At 34.5% G+C, this 19,884-nt stretch overlaps 3 long non-coding RNA genes across 3 annotated transcripts; 2 read left to right on the forward strand and 1 right to left on the reverse strand.

The window, feature by feature from the left end:
• Nucleotides 1-4,128: 4,128 nt before the first annotated feature.
• LOC124435637 lies at nucleotides 4,129-17,127 on the reverse strand. Its single transcript, XR_006945113.1, has 3 exons — nucleotides 17,055-17,127; nucleotides 13,418-13,423; nucleotides 4,129-4,140 (listed from the first exon to the last, which is right to left on the reverse strand). It is a non-coding gene; the product is annotated as an uncharacterized LOC124435637 (long non-coding RNA).
• On the forward strand, nucleotides 13,533-14,572 carry LOC124435621. Its single transcript, XR_006945097.1, has 2 exons — nucleotides 13,533-13,673; nucleotides 14,229-14,572. It is a non-coding gene; the product is annotated as an uncharacterized LOC124435621 (long non-coding RNA).
• LOC124435622 lies at nucleotides 17,086-19,615 on the forward strand. The gene is made up of 3 exons (XR_006945098.1): nucleotides 17,086-17,099; nucleotides 19,194-19,249; nucleotides 19,330-19,615. It is a non-coding gene; the product is annotated as an uncharacterized LOC124435622 (long non-coding RNA).
• Nucleotides 19,616-19,884: the final 269 nt, after the last annotated feature.

Consider the following 19,884-nt stretch of genomic DNA (forward strand, 5'->3'; position numbering starts at 1 on the left):
TTACTATACAGTACACTATTCATTTAAGAAGCAACGAAAGATTTATTGATTACTATAACACATGCAAATAATGAATATACGCGACATAATTAATAATTCTTAACTTGCTTGTGGTTATCAATTGTTGTGATTGGCAAATTATAGATACATTTCTAAGTCATTTATCACTAATCAATTCAGTCAAAATACTGTCTAGCTCTTCAGAATTGAGACAGTTAAACGACTTTGTGACCTTCAATGCGAGACAGGTCAAGTGAGTTTGACGTTTATACAACGTTTTAAAAATGCAACAAAGTTAAATTTGTTTGATGATTCGGCGTCATTCTTGTGTGTCATTTATTAATTCATTGAGGGCAGAAACGGTCCATTCCTTTGCTTTATTTTTGAATTGCAAAGAATTTAAAATCGTCCGTCATATTAACATTTTGCACGTGTTATTCTTTGGTAATCACCATAAAATTAGCAATGATTTAGCTACTGATCTATTTATTTAATGACCAACCACACATATAAAATTTAAATCAACTTCAATGAAACTCAATATAACTATCTTTTAAACATATAGTTAAATAATTTATGAAGGAAAATATGATATTTATAACTCAAGAGAAAGGAGAAGATAGTTATGATTCTTATGAAATAATTTTCTGTTGCGCAATAGCTAATATTTTTAAGAAGGGCCAGTATTTTCCCATTTGGTTCAGTTATTATCCAAGATTTTATCTATTTATTCTTTGTACTTAAAGTAGTCTATTCATGTTTGAGTTAGTCCACAATCAAAGAAAAGAAAACGCGGTTATATAAACACATTCTCGTGCATGAAAGGTAACCTAAGTTTCAACTGGTTCTTTTGACTTTACTAAATTTACTTTTCTAATCTAATTGAACGTTCTTTGTTATAATAATCAGCCTAATCCATAAACTTATCACTGAAAAGGAAAGCTCTTGAAATGATGATCTGCCAACTGACTTGATCATTTCTTTTGCTCTTAATACTCTGGTTTACGAGGAAACAAGGCTTTTAAAATCCTTCTTCATTGGATGCCCATAAAATGAGCAAAAGGTTGCTAAAATATGCAACAACAAAACTTGCCCATTTTACTGCTCTCAAAACACGTCAACTTTCATCACATTTACTATAATCATGAATTCCAGTTTAATATCACTGTGGTAAAAGTTTGAATTCAAGCAAACACCAAAGAACAACCTTTCGAAATAAGGCTTTACTCAACACTAAATTAATATCTACAAAATGTCTCTTTATAAGTAATTATCTTAAACTAGGCGCGGTTACTAAGGTGGGAGTACTTCATGTAATAATCACTACAATCACCCTCTCCTATTTGAAATAACTATATAATCTAAATTAAATAATCTAAATAAGACTGGTCCTGCCCGATTGTCTTTTTTTTCTTTTAGTTCAATGTCATGTGTATGTCAGGCGGTCGGGTTGTTTCTTTTCTCTCTGCGAGCGGCGTAACGGTAGTGTCTGTTGTGATGACGACTGGTCAGGTAGAGCGGGATCCTCTAGTAGTGAGTTCCTTCTCTTTCTTTCTTTGGCGAACTATTATTTAGTTTCCAGCGTCTTTGTGGCCAAAGGAGATAGACGTGGGTCGTCTACAGTATTATCTTTATAAGGCGATAGTGGTAGCGGTTTCTCGCATAACTTCTCTTTTTCCTCAGCTTGTGGAGCGAGGAACTTAGTGGCTACGGTATCTTCTCTTCCATCGGGAAATTTTACATGCGCATACTGAGGATTTGCTTCGATTAGCTCTACTTCATCGACAGATGGGTCATACTTAGATTGTTTTACTTGACGCTTCAACAGTACCAGTCCAGGTTTGGATAGCCACGTTGGTATGGAAGTTCCACTCGTCGATCTTCGTTGGTGGATAAAGAGGCGTTCATGCGGTGTTACATTAGTAGCGGTGCACAACAGAGATCTGATGGAATGAAGAGCATCATGCAAAACTTCTTGCCAGCAGCTGGTCGGTAGTCCTCGCGTCTTCATCGCGAGGGAAATAGTCTTCCATAGAGTGCCGTTCAAACGTTCTACTTGGCCGTTCCCTTCTGGGTTATATGGTGTGGTTCGGCTTGACGAGATTCCTTTCTGGAGGAGAAAGTCTTTAACTTTTGCACTCATAAAGCCAGAACCTCTATCCGAATGTATGTAAGCAGGCATACCGAAAATCGAAAACAATTCGCAGAGACAATTTATAATTGACTCCGCGCTAACGTCTTTACAAGCGAAAGCAAAAGGAAATCTTGAATATTCATCTATTATAGTAAGAAGAAACTTATTATGATTAGTCGTCGGCAATGGTCCTTTGAAGTCCAAACTAAGTCTCTCGAAGGGTTGAGTCGCTTTTACTAAATGGAAATTTTCTGTTTTGTAATATTGAGGCTTACTTTCCCTGCATATCTTGCAGGACTGTGTCATGAGCTTAATTTCATCCATAGAGAAAGGGAGATTACGGTTTTACAAAATGTGCCATCCGCGTTATTCCTGGGTGACACAAGGATTCATGAAGCTCTATCAGCTTATCGGAGGTCATGCTCATTGCTCTTATCCTAGAAAATGTATCCGCTGGTACATTCTCTTCTCCTGCTCTGTAGATTATATCAAAATCATAAGTGGATAGTTCCATCCTCCATCTCATTATCTTATCGTTCTTAATTTTGCTCTTTTGCTTGGTATCAAACATGTAAGCTACTGACTTCTGATCAGTAATTAACATAAAATGCTTACCCGTAAGGTAGTGTCTCCACTTCCTCACGGCTTCTACGATAGCCGCTGCTTCTTTCTCCACTGAAGCGTGCTTAAGCTCTGATCCGCTTAACATCCTCGAAAAGAACGCAACTGGGCGACCGTTTTGGTTGAGAGTGGCTGAAAGAGCAAACTCGGAAGCGTCTGTTTCCACCTGAAAGGGCTGTGCTTCGTCAACAGCTTGGACCACAGATTTTTCGACATCGGACTTAAGTAGATTAAACGAAGTAAGAGCATCGCCTACCATTGGAAATACAGTATTCTGTGTCAGTGGTCTTACTTTTGCTGCGAAGTCTTTGATCCATTGAGAATAGTAGGAAAAGAGACCCACAATCCGTTTCTGTTCTTTTAAATCACGGGGGGCAGGTAACTCTCGCAGAGGTCTCAATCGTGCCGGGTCCGGCTTTATTTCTCCATTAGCGATTATACTACCGAGGATACAAATACTGGTTGTTGAGAAGGAGCATTTGTCTTGATTAAACGTCAAATTTCGCTTTCTAGCTGCTTGAAGGAACTTTTCGAGATTTATGTCATGCTGGGCTTGGTCCCGGCCACAAATCGTGATGTTGTCAAGATACACAAACGTGTCTTCTAGACATTCTTTAGCGATAAAGTTGTCCATCATTCTTTGGAAAGCTGCTGCTCCATTTGTTACTCCAAATGGTACTCGACGGAATTGGTACAAACGCTGGTTAGCTTCGAAAGCAGTATATTTCTTTTCTTCTTTTTTGAATTGGGACTTGATGATACGCACTTTTCAAATCAACGGTGCTGAAAACTTTGTACTGAGCGATTTTAGAGACGATATCATCTATTCTAGGCAAAGGATAAGCATTCAGGTGTGTGAATCTATTTATAGTTTGCGAGTAGTCAATCACTAATCTTTTTTTTTTTGTCGATCGTTTCTAGTTACGACCACTTGTGCTCTCCACGGTGATTCACTCGGTTCAATTATACCTTCATCTAGAAGCCTTTGTACTTCAGTTGTAATAAATTCTTTGTCTTCTCGGCTATATTTCCTTGATTTAATAGCTATCGGTTTACAACCCTCTGTTAAATGTTGGAACAAAAGTGGGGGGTCTAGGTTCAAAGCTGTTAAACTGCAAAGTTTCAAAGGAGGGGCAGAACCACCGTACTGAATAGTGACACTTTCGTGCAGGGCTTGCCAAGTTAGAATAACATGAGTACACAGATTGGGCAGAATATATAGCTTAACCTGAGAATACAACCGGCCTTTTAACGTTATATCACTAAGACAATATCCTTGCATTTTTGTGGAATAATTACATGTAGCCATCGTAACTTTTTCTTTGGTCTGATGAACTGTCAATGAGAGTTGCTCAACCAAATCAGGATGTATGAAGCAGTGAGTACTTCCTGAATCTACCAGAGCTGCAACAGTTCTTTCTTTTAAACGAATGTCAATACATGAACTTAGCAATGACTCCCCCATTGCAGCTAGAGTTATGTAAGCTGATTGCGTTAAATTAGAGACTACTGCTGACGAACGGCAAACTCTTTGGTAGTGCCCTCTTTTTTTACATTTATTACAAATAGCTTCTTTCGCAGGGCATAATGACCGGGGATGTTGCTTATTACCACAAAAGAAGCATTTAGCGGAACGTGAAGTGGAGGAAAAATACCTCTCGCTTAGTCCTTCTTCATTATTTTCGTCATGTCCGTTAGATGCCGTAACAGCAGCGCTTGTGAAGGGATTCGAATTGTATGTCTCCGATGATTTTTGTGCCAAATCCCAAGCTCGAGCTTGATCGAATGCCGTTTGTAAATCCAACTGTTTATTCTCCAGTAAACGTTGTCGAATACTTCCCGACAATAGACCACTAATGAAAGCATCCCGAATTGCTTCATCCCGATATTGAGCAGCAGAGACTTGACGAAAATTGCAGTCTTTACTTAGGTGTTTCAGTTCTTGTAGGTATTCGTCAAGGGTTTCGCCTGCTTTTGTTTCCGTGTTGCTAATTTATGCCGAGCAAAAATCTCGTTCGGAGGCTTGACATATAAGGTTTTCAGCGTGGTGATGGCTTCATCGTAGGTTTCAGTATCACAGAACAGTTGATAAACATCAGAGGTGACATAATTCACCAGAATGTGTAGTTTATTTATTCGTGTATCAGGAATGGACGGTATTGCATCGATGAAGTTCTCAAATGTCGCGAGCCAGTGCGTCCAACGTTTTGCAGCGCCTTGCGAGTTCGGAATAACATCAAACCGTTCAGGTCTCAAAACTTTATCCATAGGTATAAGGAGGTAGTGTTGAGTAAATTGTGGTAAAAGTTTGAATTCAAGCAAACACCAAAGAACAACCTTTCGAAATAAGGCTTTACTCAACACTAAATTAATATCTACAAAATGTCTCTTTATAAGTAATTACCTTAAACTAGGCGCGGTTACTAAGGTGGTAGTACTTCATGTAATAATCACTACAATCACTAAAAGAAAATTTAATGTAATTAAAAATATCTAGTATAAATGTTGACTTGGCAGAAATTAGTGCAAAATGTTATACAGCATTTAGAATATTATCCAATTATTAGAATATTACGATCACAGTTTTTGCTGAAAACAATTCATACACTTTAATAGCGTTGCGTGGAGTGTCATGAGTTGTACGTCATTCATCTTGTCGCACAACACAATGTTCAGCCATTTCTTGTTTTAACCGCCGTCGGAAGCTCTAACTAAGAATGGCGTAGGGGGTCTGAAAATTCAAACATCTTAGAGTCTCGAAATATCCTTCCAATGAAAGTAACCGCATCATTAAATTAGCCACCATTTTAAAATTAAAACAGCCCGGGCAGCTTATTATTTCGAGACTCTACGGTATGTGACTTTCTCCTAGAAGATTCGGGGAAAAGCTGGGCTTGTTAAATTTTGACAACAATTTTGGAAATTACTGAAAGGGGGTTGCAGCCTGCCCAAACAACACAGCTTCCGATGGGTCGGGTTTCAGATGCTTTATTCATTCATGTCTTCCTTTTTAGCAGAAATGTGACACAAAAACTACTGATACTTAAACCATTTCTATCATAGTTTGCTGTCTTCTTACGCAGTCTTCACACTCTTCATTCTTTCCACAACTCTTTATAGAATACATTATTCCTTTCTTACGATGACACAGATTACAGTCCAGAATGAGTATTGAGATGAGGACAGCCAAAAGAATGAAGATAACTAGCATCATTTTAGGTGATTTGATGTAAACAAATGAACCTTTTTTTAGCACGAGGGGTCGACTTTCTGTAGAGAAATTTTATGGAAATAAGTTCATTAAGCAAATCGTAAAACTTGATTATTTTGCAATTTTTCTCAAAAGTTGTGCACATCTAATTACACACACATAACGCTTTTTGGTTAAATTTTTCAATCATAATCGAAAATTTTTTACCTGTATCACTGCGTCTGCTACGATAAGGTGTACTCTCTTGGACTTTTTTGTTCCAGAGATTGCAAGATTTATGTTCTTTAATGACTTCAATCGGCTTTGAACCATCTAATATTACTGTTTTGACAATCTTCATTTTCTCTGTTGCTTTGCAACCAGGCAAGCATTGAGTGAATGGGATAAAGAGATAATTTAAAACAACCTTTGTATATTCACTGTGCAGATGAAAACGAGGTTGTGGATGCTCGCAATAGTCATTACATGTTCTCACGTTTGGTGGATTTAATTTTACTTTTATTGTAAATTCTGTGTCGTTAACTGTAAACACAAAAGGAAAGGCGTTTCAAATTTAGATCTCAGTTTAAATTTGAATTAAATACAGAAGTCCTTACTTTCGTTTGAAAATAGATTCTTGTGTAGATTAAACTTCAGGGCTATTAAGTTCTTTTCCAGGTAACAAGAAGTATGATTATATACAATATATTTGTAAAATTTTGTGTAGTTTTTTAAATCAGGAACGACAATCTCGACTTCTGTCAATGTCATAGGTTGGGGCCAACATAATGAACATGTAGGTATTTTATCTTTTTCGATGATACATCTTTGAACTTTGACATAATATGGCTCTCTGTCCTTGGGAATGTCAGTGAAGTTTTCATTATAAATTGAGACAACTTCTTCCTTGAGGACTGAAACTATAGAAAAAGAATATTAACGTTAAATTTTTTTTATCATGATTCAAATCATTATTTGTTTTTGTACCTGGTTTACTGTTAGTAGCCTTGTTCTCTGTTTCACTATGCACATTCTTGCTCATGAACACCACACATATTATGCATGTATATAAAAAGTTGTTAAAGACACCTAAAGAAGACAAAGATTGTTTTTCAGAAAATTCATCGTCTAATGCTCATTGTTGCACACGTGAACTGCTCATTTTATGAAGCATTTATTTTATCGTGAAAAAATACAAGGGATGTTGGGTTATGGTGTATTGTGTTTCAGTAAATCATTCAATTTTATTATTAACAAAATAATATCATTAATCGTAGAATTATGTCAACAAAAAAATTTGTCAAAAGAAATGAAAGTGTCTCTAACTGTCTTATTTATAAGAAATTGATTAAATAAGTTTTTTGAAGACTAAATTGATGCATTTTCTCCATCATTAATAAACATGCGTTGCTCACCCATTTGTTCTCTTTTTTACAAGCTGATTTCTCAACGATATCTTGTACAATGTCAGGTGTATTGTCTTTCTTATAATTCACAACTTAGCTTCGCTTTTATAAATAATGAGTTCGGAAAAGACTTTTTATACTCTCTAATTTCAATAGCATGGTTTTATAAATCTCAAAAATTTAAGATTTTAACCACAATTGAGATGGAAAGTAGTCTTCAAAGACATCTTATATTTTGATAAGTACTTTGAATATATTTGAACCAATATATCCCGGAACCGTTGAAAATGGTATTTAAAGTATTTTATGTCGCTATGATTTATTAACTGGCACTTAAAATGTTAAGATTTGTTATTCTTTAAACATTTTTTGCTTCACTTAATTAAGTTATTGTAAAATTCAAATCATAAAGAAGAATCGAAAGCGTGGGCCCATAGCATCGTTTTTGCGTCATTGTTTCAATATCTCTTTGTATAGAGAGTTTTCGTAATAACCTCATCCTTGTTTGAACGGCGGAAAACGTCTATGTATGTTGAATTCCCAAATATTTTGCCGACAAAATTTGTTTCTTAATCATTAGCGGATTCAGCGTTCGGCAAAATAAAGTTATATAGCTCAATTAGATTTTATATTCGAAAACTACTTTCAAAAACACTATCGGTTCGGAATTTCTAATGAATATAAGTTTACCAATCCACTTGCATCTAAAATGTTTGTAAACTTGTAACTATATTGTAAAACGAGCTGCAGTAATTTATTTTTTGACGTACCCCGGTCCGGCACTGTTTTTATTAACAGCAAGCTAACTTGATTAGATCTTATGACGTATATTAGCTTATGTTAGAGTTACTGCAAATTAATTATCATTCAGTATTGCATGAGATCAGAGCTCCGCCCTACTGTGAGATAATTTTTGTCAGTTTTTTTTGTAAGATTTTAAATTCATGTGCTCAATTTTTATTATTTTAAAAAAGTATTCGCTGAAGAAATCATTACATTTACCAATATATAAACTGCCGATAATTTTACAACAACTGTAGTTTTGACTCACCCGTTGCGAACGATTTCTCACAATAATTTCGATTTTCTTTGGTTTGCTATTTTTTGACAGTCTTCAGCTGTTCTTGTATGTGCAGCCGAGTACAAAGTATGAATGAATCTCCAAGCGTCGGTTCTATTTATTTGCTCTACTTTTTGCTACCTGGAATCTTCCAGTTTGTTCGAAAGGAGTGAAAGTTCTTCCTTGCCTCCGAAATGCGCTGTCAGAATAAGGATGATGTGTTTTTATGTCAGTTTCGACGAAAGGTTTCAACCTGATTTTTTTCAGGTCAGGCCTGATCAGTGGCTACCTGATTTTTTTCATTACAGAAATATATTATTCACTCAAGCTTCATTCACAGTATGTTCATGTAATTTGTTACATTTTGTTTTTTAAATAGTGGTTGGTGGTATAGTGGTTAGTGGTGTAGTACCTGGTGTTATTACTATGGTGAAAGGCATTGTGTGCATGTATGAAAAGAAATCTGTCTATGCAAATATCTTTATTTTATTTTAAAACCCTTTCATTCTTAACTTGTAATCATGTGAAAATGCCGTGGCAAGTCAAGTCAAATTAACCATTAGCTCTAAATAGTCTTTTAAAAGACGGTTCGTTTTGTTGTAATCATACATTATTTTATGATGTAGCTACTGATCTGTTTTTCATTGGATTCGATAATTATGTTAAAATCTTGGAGTACATATGTTTGGTGTACAACATTATATCATACATTATCATACATGATATGCGCTAGGCAAGTTAATTGAGGTTATCTTTAGTAACGTTTTAGTTAGTATTGTGACGTTAACTAAACAATGAAAATGGTTGCTTATGTGCATGTAATTATTTATCATAACAGTTCGGTTTCGCATTGTGGTTTTACTATTGTGGTCAGTTTCGAATTATTTTTTGCTTAGTAACGTGAATGTGAACTAAAAACTAGAATTTTTCATCCACAATATCGAAAATATGATTGTTAAATGAAAGCGATTTAGCTTGATGTTTTGCCAATAAGTTTGAAGAATTCTCCATGCAAACAATCGAGGTTCAAAACATTTTACTTAAATCTTTAACTAACTTTGGATTAATTCCTCAGTCAATGATACCTGAAACTAAATTACTTTTGATGGAAATTTAGGGGGGGTAATGTGACGGGGGGCGGATTTAGAGTGATGGACGAAGCGGCGGCACGCGCTTCCCCTTTGCCGGAAAAGTACCCAACAAATAGAATAATATAATACAAAATGACAGGCCAGTTACAGTTTCCAAACTAATTCAAAGGGTTCGGCTTCCTCTTTCATAATCTCTTGGAATTCATGAAACATTTTATATGGTTGATTCAAATTACGGATTTAAACTTTGCGTTCTTCGCGTATATTCATATTTTTGCCCTAAAATCATTACGGTGTTTTTCATCTGTGATTATTTCAAAAATAATCGGACAAAAAAGCTTTAATTTCTCTATCCTTAAGCCAATACTTGTATCGACAGCATCTTGGTGTCACGATGGAAAATGTGCGAGAATACAGAAGTTTCCATTTACCAAAAATTTGTACTTATCATTTACTCAACATTAAGACTCCAGGCATTAGTCTCCATGAAAGGTGTTTAGTTTATTTTCTTTCAAAGCCCATTCATCCAGGTGTACACAAGCTATATTGCTCTGAATCTTCATATTTATAATTTGTGTTTTATATCACTGTAACAGAAATTTAAAGTAAACTCATTCGATAAATATCTTAATTAACAAGATATTCGTGCGAACGTAGCATAACATCTAAAAGTTTTTTTCTTTACAAAAGTTTTCTATTAATAAATTTCATTCTGCCTCATTTGTTCATGTCTTGTTCCAATCCGAAATGTGACACAAAAACTACTGATACTTAAACCATTTCTATCATAGTCTGCTGTCTTCTTACGCAGTCTTCACACTCTTCATTCTTTCCACAACTTTTTATAGAATACATCATTCCTTTCTTACGATGACACAGATTACAGTCCAGAATGAGTATTGAGATGAGGACAGTCGAGAGAATGAAGGCAACTAACATCATTCTTGGTGATGTGATGTAGACAAATAATCCTTTATTTAGCACGAGGGGTCGACTTTCTGTAGAGAAATTTTATGGAAATAAGATCATGGAGCAAATCGTAAAACATGATTATTTTGCAATTTTTCTCAAAAGTTGTGGACATCTAATTACACACATTACGCTTTTCGGTTAATTTTTTCAATCATAATTGAGAATTTTTTACCTGGATCACTGCGTCTGCTATTAGAAGGTGGACTTTTATGGACTTTTGTATTCCAAAAATTGCACGATACGTGTTCCCTGACAACTTCATATAGGGTTGAACCATCTAGGGTTTGTGTTTTGATGTTCTTTGTGTTTTTTGTTGCTTTGCAACCAGGCAAGCATTGAGTGAATGGGATAAAGAGATAATTTAAAAGAACCTTTCTATATTCACTGTGCAGATGAAAACGAGGTTGAGGATTCTTGCAATAGTCATTACATGTTCTCACGTTTGGTGGATTGTATTTTACTTTTGTTGTAAATTCTGTGTCGTAAACTGTAAACACAAAAGGAAAGGCGTTTCAAGTTTAGATTTGAGTTTAGATTTTAATTAAATTCAGAAATCCTTACTTTCGTTTGAATATAGATTCTTGTGTTGATCGAAGTTCAAGGCTGTTAAGTTTGTACTCTTGCAACAAGAAGTGTGATTATATACAATATATTTGTAGAATTTTGTGTCGTTTTTTAAATCAGGAACGACAATCTCGACTTCTATCGTCGTTCTTGGCTGGGGCCAAAAATTTGCAAGTGGAGGACTTTTATCTTTATCGATGACGCATCGTTGAACTTTAAAATAATATGGCTCCCTGTTTTTTCGAATGTCTGTGAAATTTTCATTATAAATCGACACAACTTCTTCCTTGAGGACTGAAACTATAATGGTGACGTATAGAATACGTTGACTATATTGTTTCATATGTCACTTTATATTTTATCATGGTTAAAGCCTTCGTTTGTTGTCTTACCTAACTCATTGTTTCCCCCATTCACGTTTTCGCTCATTTCAAAAACGAACAGCATCCATAATACCCATGTATGTTTGAAGTTGTCAAAGATACCTAAGGATGACAAATATTCTTTGAATAAATATCGATCGAAACACCATCATCTAAATGAACTATGTCGTTTGACAAATTTGTCTTCGCAACTAATAGTTTAACGGTGATTTAATATTTATGACTTCTTCATCAATATCTAAAACAAAACAATTGATGTGCTGTTCGTGCTGAGCTCACATAATGTACTGCAGCGACAAATGCACATTGAAGACGATTTCAAGCCGACACATACTCTTAATTTTTATAGTAAATGTACAGAGATCAAACAAGTTTTGATTCGAATTTTTTGAATGATTACAGTAATTTTGATTATTTCTTTAAAAATTATTTGTTAGTTTTAGTCAACAAGTTACCGCTCCCCTTGCCCTCAATATGTCTGTTGTTGCGATCACCATGGATAAACAGTTAAATAGACGTTTGACTGTAGTACTGTAGTTAAATCAAGTTTTACTTGAGACTAGGTCAACGCATCTTTACTTTTTTATAAATGCTCTACTCACCCATAATGTCTGTTCTCATGTCAGCTGATTTCTTATAGCTATATCTTTCTAATTCACTGCTTAGCTGTTCTTTTGTATGTGATGAATTCTGATAATGCACATGCTTTGATTAGGGAAGCATTTTATACTTTCTAAGATTCTAATTATGTTACAATGAGAAATGTTGGTTAACCGCAATTATCATATAAGAATTATGTGTTAATTGTTACAAACGGTAAATATACTTTATTTAAAGTGTGTAAAATTACTTTGAGACATCGAAGATGATTAATCAAAACTCAACATTTAAAACTGTTTTATAGTTGTGAATATCTTAAATTAATAACAGTCTTGATAAGTTGAGCCATTTCTTAAATGCTTGCAGCCAACAAACCGGTTATCGTGACACAGTACGCTAGTTTAAGCTAGTTTTGACGGAGCTGTGATTTTTTACATGATTCGTACGATGTGTTTTTTCTGGAACATAGAAATACATGATGTAGAATAAAATTGTTATTAAGGAATGTGTTAGTTTGCTTTGAGATTGAGGAACTAATTTTCTATTGCTGACATCTCTATGTTCTCAAAGTACTACAGTCAGTCGAGGTCGTCCGATAAATAAATGTTTAGATTTGAAGTTTTAATGTCGATTTAATTTCATCGATGTTGTAGGTAAAATATATCTTAAAAATTTAATGTCAAGCACGTAGAGATTTTCAGCGAATTACGCAATGTGTTAAATTAATCTCTTGTGAAAAATTCATCGAATGTACAAACATCAAGTGTGTTAACCATAAAGTCACTTATTACAGGTGAAATTGATAAGTGTTAACTTATTGGATTGTTCTTCTACTTTTCCTCATTTCTTATTAGTTGTATTTCTAAATAAATTGTTGGATAAATTTTTTCCTGTTTCTTTCGACTTTGTTACGGAAATGTAACACTTGACTTAAACTTTTCCTAACTACTCTGGCAATTGTTATATGACTTTTATATTACGTTTATAATTCGCATGCTAATTAGTTGCCTTGATTTTTTTGCCAAATGCCATGCGCATAATGTATACTACCCACGTATATTTGATGTTTTCAAGGACATCTAAATAAGACAAAAAGTCTTGCATTAAAGAAATATATATCCATCAAAACACAAGAATTAAAATTGATGTCATTTGACAAAGTCGTCGCTATCAACGAAATTAGTTGATGCTGTAATATTTATTTAAGTAGTACATGAAACGAGTTTTTGGAGAGTGCGTACACGTAATTAATATTCTCCACGGAGGCAATAATGCAATTAAAAATAGTTAGGGAAAAACACGGCAATTTTATGACCTGTGACATAAGTGGTACGTTGCAAGCTGACGATTTCAAGCTTGTCAATTGTTTATACATCATCGGCTGCCTAGAAATCACTCAACGCTTCTTTTACAATCAATTTATCCAAATATTTTCCTCGATTCACAGCTGTATGCAATGTTGGTCATCACGTGTGCGATAGTCATTGATATCGCGTGTCTTCCACGTATGTATTGGTCTTAACAGGCTAATATTTTCACAATGTCGGCAAGTTTCACCAAAAAAATGACAGGTCACTAACACAAAACAGTAATAAAGAAAATGGTTTAACCCTGGGAGTATCGTAACATGTTTGAGGATGAAGATCGTCCAGGTTAGTAGAGTCCTGACAAGGACTGTTGGTATTGATGTAGACTGACGTTTCGACAACCTTAGCGGTAGTCATCTTCAGAGTCATCTTAACTCTGACTGACGTCAGCTTTTTATAATAAGCATGACAGACGTAGCTATGATTTTTCGAGAAGGCTTTTGAGTTTTCCAATTTTTACAATTATACTTCATCATATAGCGAGGAGGGAAAAGTATGAAATTTTTTGCAATCAATTTATCAGTGAATTTTTCACTCTTACTGAATTTTACGTTGTTACATAATTTGTAGTACATTGCTATTTGCGATTAAATCTACTGAAACTAACCAATAACAGTTGAGTGTCATTTCTTGCTTCATGACGACATGTGCTACGTGCAACTGTTAAATTGTTAATTACTTATATTACTAACTCGTCGCCCGTGCTGACTCATCATCTCTGCTTCCTATGGTACATCACTTCCGCCGAGTCAAAAAATAATTTGCATTATCTATGTAAATTTATTTCATAGATAATTGCTTCAGAATATTTAATCAACATTTCGTAATGATTATTTACAGTAATCGAGAACAGTGTTCAAGAGTTGGTCTATGCAGTTTGTCGTCAAAGTTACATTTGTCCTGCATAACATTTGGGAAGTTAATGCCAGGAGGGTTTGCTTCAGTTGTGAAGGTAACTTTTTATTACATACATCCTTTAAATAGACGGTAATTTGGTCATGTGAAAGAAATTTTGTACGTGATTTGAAAATGCTTTATATACGCTTAGGTACATAATAAATTGGACGGCTATCTCTATGCGATCAAAAGAATTTGTTTGAATCAGACAAGTGTTCTGTTAAGTCGCAAAATTGCTCGAGAAGAGAAGTTCCTTTCTAGATTGAATCATGAAAATATTGTAAGGTGAAAAGAAATTTACTATCCAAAATAAATCAAAATTTTATAACATAAGTGTTGAAAGCGAGGTTCAATTTAGAGGATACAAATTGCTTGGTTTGTTAAAAGTTATTTTTGTAAAAACTATTATAAAAAAGTAGATAATCCCTTTTTCTCATGAAGCCCATGGATGCTTTTATTCATGATGAGAAAGTTATATTTTAAGAGGAGGCTCTCCTCGTCACGAGAGAGTCATGAGAAAGTTACATTGTAAAAGGTAACATGTAAAAAACGTATAAACATGCTTAGAGTTGGTTTAAATTCTAAGTCAAAGAGGCAGAAGTATTTTGAACCTTTGCAGTATCCTTGAATGTTCTAGTTTCTTTTATGAGATAAACCAAATATAAAATTCAAAGAAAAACCCGTATTCAGTCCATGCTTTCCGATACCTTCTTAAGCGTAAGGCACTAGAACGCTGCATGTTAACGTTTCGGTGGAGATTTCAGCCCCTCGCTATCCTACATGGGGATGCAAATACGTAAAAACCTTCCGCCCATCAGACCCCGAGATCATTTGCGATAGGCCTTTCTCGGGGTACTCAGGAAGAGTGTAGAAATACCTTCGCGCATGTGCAGATCCTATCTCGTAAAATATTGAAGTTACGACGAATGTTTGAGAATCACTTATCAGTGTTGAAACAGGTAAGTTTTAATTGATTGGATTGTTCTTCTACTTGTTCTTCATTCGTTTTTGTTGTATTCGAAATAAATATTTTAATAACTTTTTCCTATTTCTTTCAACTTATGTAACGTTACAACGCAACAAATAAAACTATACTTGAAAGGTCAAATTATGCCATGCATATTAGAGTTACATCAATTACTATATGTGTATGCTAAGAAGCAGCCATTAGTGATTTTGGCCTTCATAAATTTAAGCATGTTCATAATGTTATTCGGAGATTATTTTCCACTCCTAGATGTTTCTTGGTTTCATTTCAGATTTTGTTGTTTGAACGAAATATCTTATTTCCAAACGTTTAATTCCAAATATTAATGACTCCATCTCTATCAGCGGTTGCGATGCACCATTCATTGCCATCGTCATGCAGAGCAATTGTCGTAACACCTTTCATGTGAGGAGTTGTTCTGTATGTGAAATAAAATACATTTCTGAGGTAGGGTCGACTTTTGCATTCTTTAATATTAATATTGATAAGTTTAGTAACTTTTTTTGCGATGTAAGAAAGGATCAAGTCGTATTAACAACAGCATGCAGAAAATCCTACTCGATACTAAAATTATTTTTAAAAATTACTGCCTTTAAGCCTGGGCCACACTATCGTCTATATTGACGAAAACGAAAACGAAACAAAAATTCGTGCACGAAATGCATGCCAGACACGACGAAAAATTACAAGCATGTTTGCAAAGCCAAAACTTTTTTGGCCAATAAGCAAGCGGCATTTTTGACGGATTAGAAAAAATGGCGATCTCTAAAAGAAAAAGATTACTTCTTCTTAAGAAAAAGTTACTGCTTTTAAAGTTGAAAACAAGCAACAGCAAACGTCGATACTGGATTCATCCAATTAATAAACGACGTGATCGTCTTGGACTATTTAACATCTTGATTAAAGAATTACGAGAGCCGAACAATGAAAATAGACACATAAAATACTTGCGAATGACGACGACAAATTTTGACTACATTTTGGATTTAATTAGACCTCACATCACTAAAGTTGGCACACATCTTAGAAAGTCTATTAGACCTGATTTATCAAAACCTCTTGCCACTCCGCCATGTTTGAGTACAAAGTCTGATATTATTAGCCAATAGTATGCGTTTTCGTTAACGAAAAAGGTCAAACGTTCAACTCTTCTAATATGACCGAAAACGAAATTTTCGTCGAGTTTTCGTTCAAAATTTTGGTTGCGGCAGTTTTCGTTCTGATTTTCGTCGATATGGACGATAGTGTGGCCTAGGCTTTACTCACCAATACACTTTTCAGTATTTTTTCATGCTCTCTCTATATATAGCAGTGCATGTCTCAAATTCATCAAAAGTGAAGGAAAGTTAAAACGTAGGGTAATCAAAGCAATTCTTGGGTTGCAAGTACGTCATAGTCGCCATATTGGATGATTTTAACAAAGGATTTTCCTTATTTACAATGCTAATTTCATCCAACATCGCCAGCATTCCATTGTTCTCTTACTCTCAGGACGATGGTTGCAACCCACCAATAAGCAAACAGTGACAGCATTTCAATAGAATAATACTGCTGAATTTCATATTAATAACTCTATTGAACTCATTAACAATTCTTTATGCATATGTATTGTATAAAGCAGAATTGCTCATGCTCTCTAGCATTGCTAAACAATAACTACCTTCACTTGAGAATTAAGAGATACAATGACTTTGATAATTCGCCAATTGGTAATATGTGAGTACAATAATTAAAGTTTACGCAATGCAGTCGAATGCTTCATTTTGGGTTTCAAAAATGACGAGGATGGGACACGGAAGCACGCTGCTGTTTTCAATTACAAACGTGTAAGTAATGTACTTTTACCGAGGCTTTGAAAGCGTTTTGTAGAAGAGGTTAATAAAGAATGCTGTAACTTAAAGAAGGTACCGAATATAAAGATAAATTTTAAGTATCGTGAAAGTGTACTGACATTTAAATGTTTGATACGAGGATAAGTGTGTATTGAGTATATATCACAGCTGTTGCTGCGTTTTGAGGTTTTTCTTTTACATATCGACTGTTTTTTAGTCTATAGTCTTCATATTTTTGAATAATGAGTGACTCTATACTGAAAAGAGTCATTTATATATTCGCTGTGATTATCTAATATATTTGCTGCCATTGTTTGCATATTATCTGGGTAACCCCAACTGTTTCTTTTGCTTCAAGACAAGGTGAGATTTAAATAGGGCGTGCGAGTAAAATAATTGTATAAGCCCAAAATTCTGCTACTTAACTAGCTCCCTCGATATTCAACCATAGTCACCCCGAAATCCCGATGTAATTTCCCTGAAATCCAGTTACAATACTAAGCCATTAATAGCTGTGCGCGAGGTCTTTTCGGAGAAATATCGGACTGATGTCTTCTTGTACAGACCGAGCCCGTAGGGCAAGGTTTGTAGAAAAAGACAAAGGTCTGATATTTCTCAGTAAAGACCAAGAAAGCGACGTTATTCAAAAGATTATTACATGGCATTATTTCACCTGAAACAAAGCTTGCCTTCTTTTTCGTCCTTGTTGTTTTTACGGGTTGGCTTTCACTTTTCTAGTTTTCGTCTTTAAAAAATTAATCGTTTCAAATTGTCTCGTTTGGATGGTTTAACTGTTTTCCAAGTGTTTTTCCTTCGTTACACTTGACTTAATTATTTGCTAATTACAGGAAGAATATGAGAGCATATTTTAACACTTTGCACTATCCTTGGATACCAAGTTTGATAAGTGAAAGCAGGACCGTCTACAGAAAAGTAAATTGGGGAGGGGAGGGTGAGGATACTCATGTATTCAGTTGTTCCCGATTGTAACGTTTTAGTGGTGGCAATTTGCATTAAAACAAGCATTAATTTTTTTTAATTCACTTTGGCTAGAAAGTGCTTTTCACTATTTTTTTTTTTCATTCCTAAAATATAATCTCCTGCAATATAAAAACTTCAGCTTATTATCAATTTAAAAAGCAACGAAAGGTTTATTGATTACTATAACACATGCAAATAATGAATAATACGCGACATAATTAATAATTCTTAACTTGCTTGTGGTTATCATTTGTTGTGATTGGCAAATTAAGATACATTCCTAAGTCATTTGTCACTGATCAATTTTGTCAAAATACTGTCTAGCTCTTCAGAAAAATCTCTGAATTGAGACAGTTAAACGACTTTTTCACCTTCAATGCGAGACAGGTCAAGTGAGTTTGACGTCTTATACAACGTTTTAAAATGCAACAAAGTTAAATTTGTTTGATGATTCGGCGTCATTCTTGTGTGTCATTTATTAATTCGTTGAGGGCGAAAACGGTCTATTCCTTTGCTTTATTTTTGAATTGGAAAGAATTTAAAAATCGTCCGCCATATTAACATTTTGCACGTGTTATTCTTTGGTAATCAGCATAAAATTAGCAATGATTTAGCTACTGATCTATTTATTTAATGACCAACCATTTATATAAAATTTAAATCAACTTCAATGAAACTCAATATAACTATCTTTTAAACATATAATTAAATAATTTATGAAGGAAAATATGATATTTATAACTCAAAAGAGAAAGGAGAAGATAGTTATGATTCTTATGAAATAATTTTCTGTTGCGCAATAGCTAATATTTTTTAAGAAGGGCCAGTATTTTCCCATTGGTCCCAGGGCCCTACTCTGGCTTCGTGACGCACGCCACTGATACGCTGGACATAAGACGGAATATCGGCTACGTTAATTGCGGTGCAAGTAACAAACGTTTTATCTACAAAATAACAATTTTCTTGCAACTACCTTTGCAAATAAAAGTTGTTTGTTCCCTAAAACACTTGAATTGATTTGGTCATTATTGCATTTGGTTCAGTTATTATCCAAGATCTATCTATTTACTCTTTGTTCTTAAAGTAGTCTATTCATGCTTGAGTTAGTCCACAATCAAAGAAAAGAAAACGCGGTTATATAAACTCATTCTCGTGCATGAAAGGTAGCCAAAGTTTCAACTGGTTCTTTTGACTTTACTAAATTTACTTTTCTAATCTAATTGGACGTTCTTTGTTATAATAGTCAGCCTAATCCATAAACTTATGACTGAAAAGGAAAGCTCTTGAAATGATGATCTGCCAACTGACTTGATCATTCCTTTGGTCTTAATATTCTGGTTTACGAGGAAAAAAGGCTTTTAAAAACCTTCTTCAGTGGATGCCCACAAGATGAGCAAAAAGTTGCTAGAATATGCAACAACAAAACTTGCCCATTTTACTGCTCTCAGAACATGTCAATTTTCATCACATTCAATAATAATCATGAATTCCAGTTTAATATCAATAAAGAAAATTTGATTTAATTAAAATTATCTAGTATAAATGTTGATTTGGCAGAAATTAGTGCAAATGTTATACAGCTTTTAGAATATTATCCAATTATTAGAATATTACGATCACAGTTTCTGCTGAAAACAATTCATACACTTTAATAGCGTTGCGTGGAGTGTCATGAGTTGTACGTCATTCATCTTGTTGCACAACACAATGTTCAGCCTTTTCTTTTTTTCACCGCCGTTGGAAGCTCTAAGTAAGAATGGGGGGGGGGTCTGAAAATTCAAATATCTTAGAGTCTCGA

Source organism: Xenia sp. Carnegie-2017, unplaced genomic scaffold (genome assembly GCF_021976095.1).
Source record: "Xenia sp. Carnegie-2017 unplaced genomic scaffold, XeniaSp_v1 HiC_scaffold_14, whole genome shotgun sequence".
In the NCBI taxonomy this organism is placed as follows: domain Eukaryota; kingdom Metazoa; phylum Cnidaria; class Anthozoa; order Malacalcyonacea; family Xeniidae; genus Xenia; species Xenia sp. Carnegie-2017.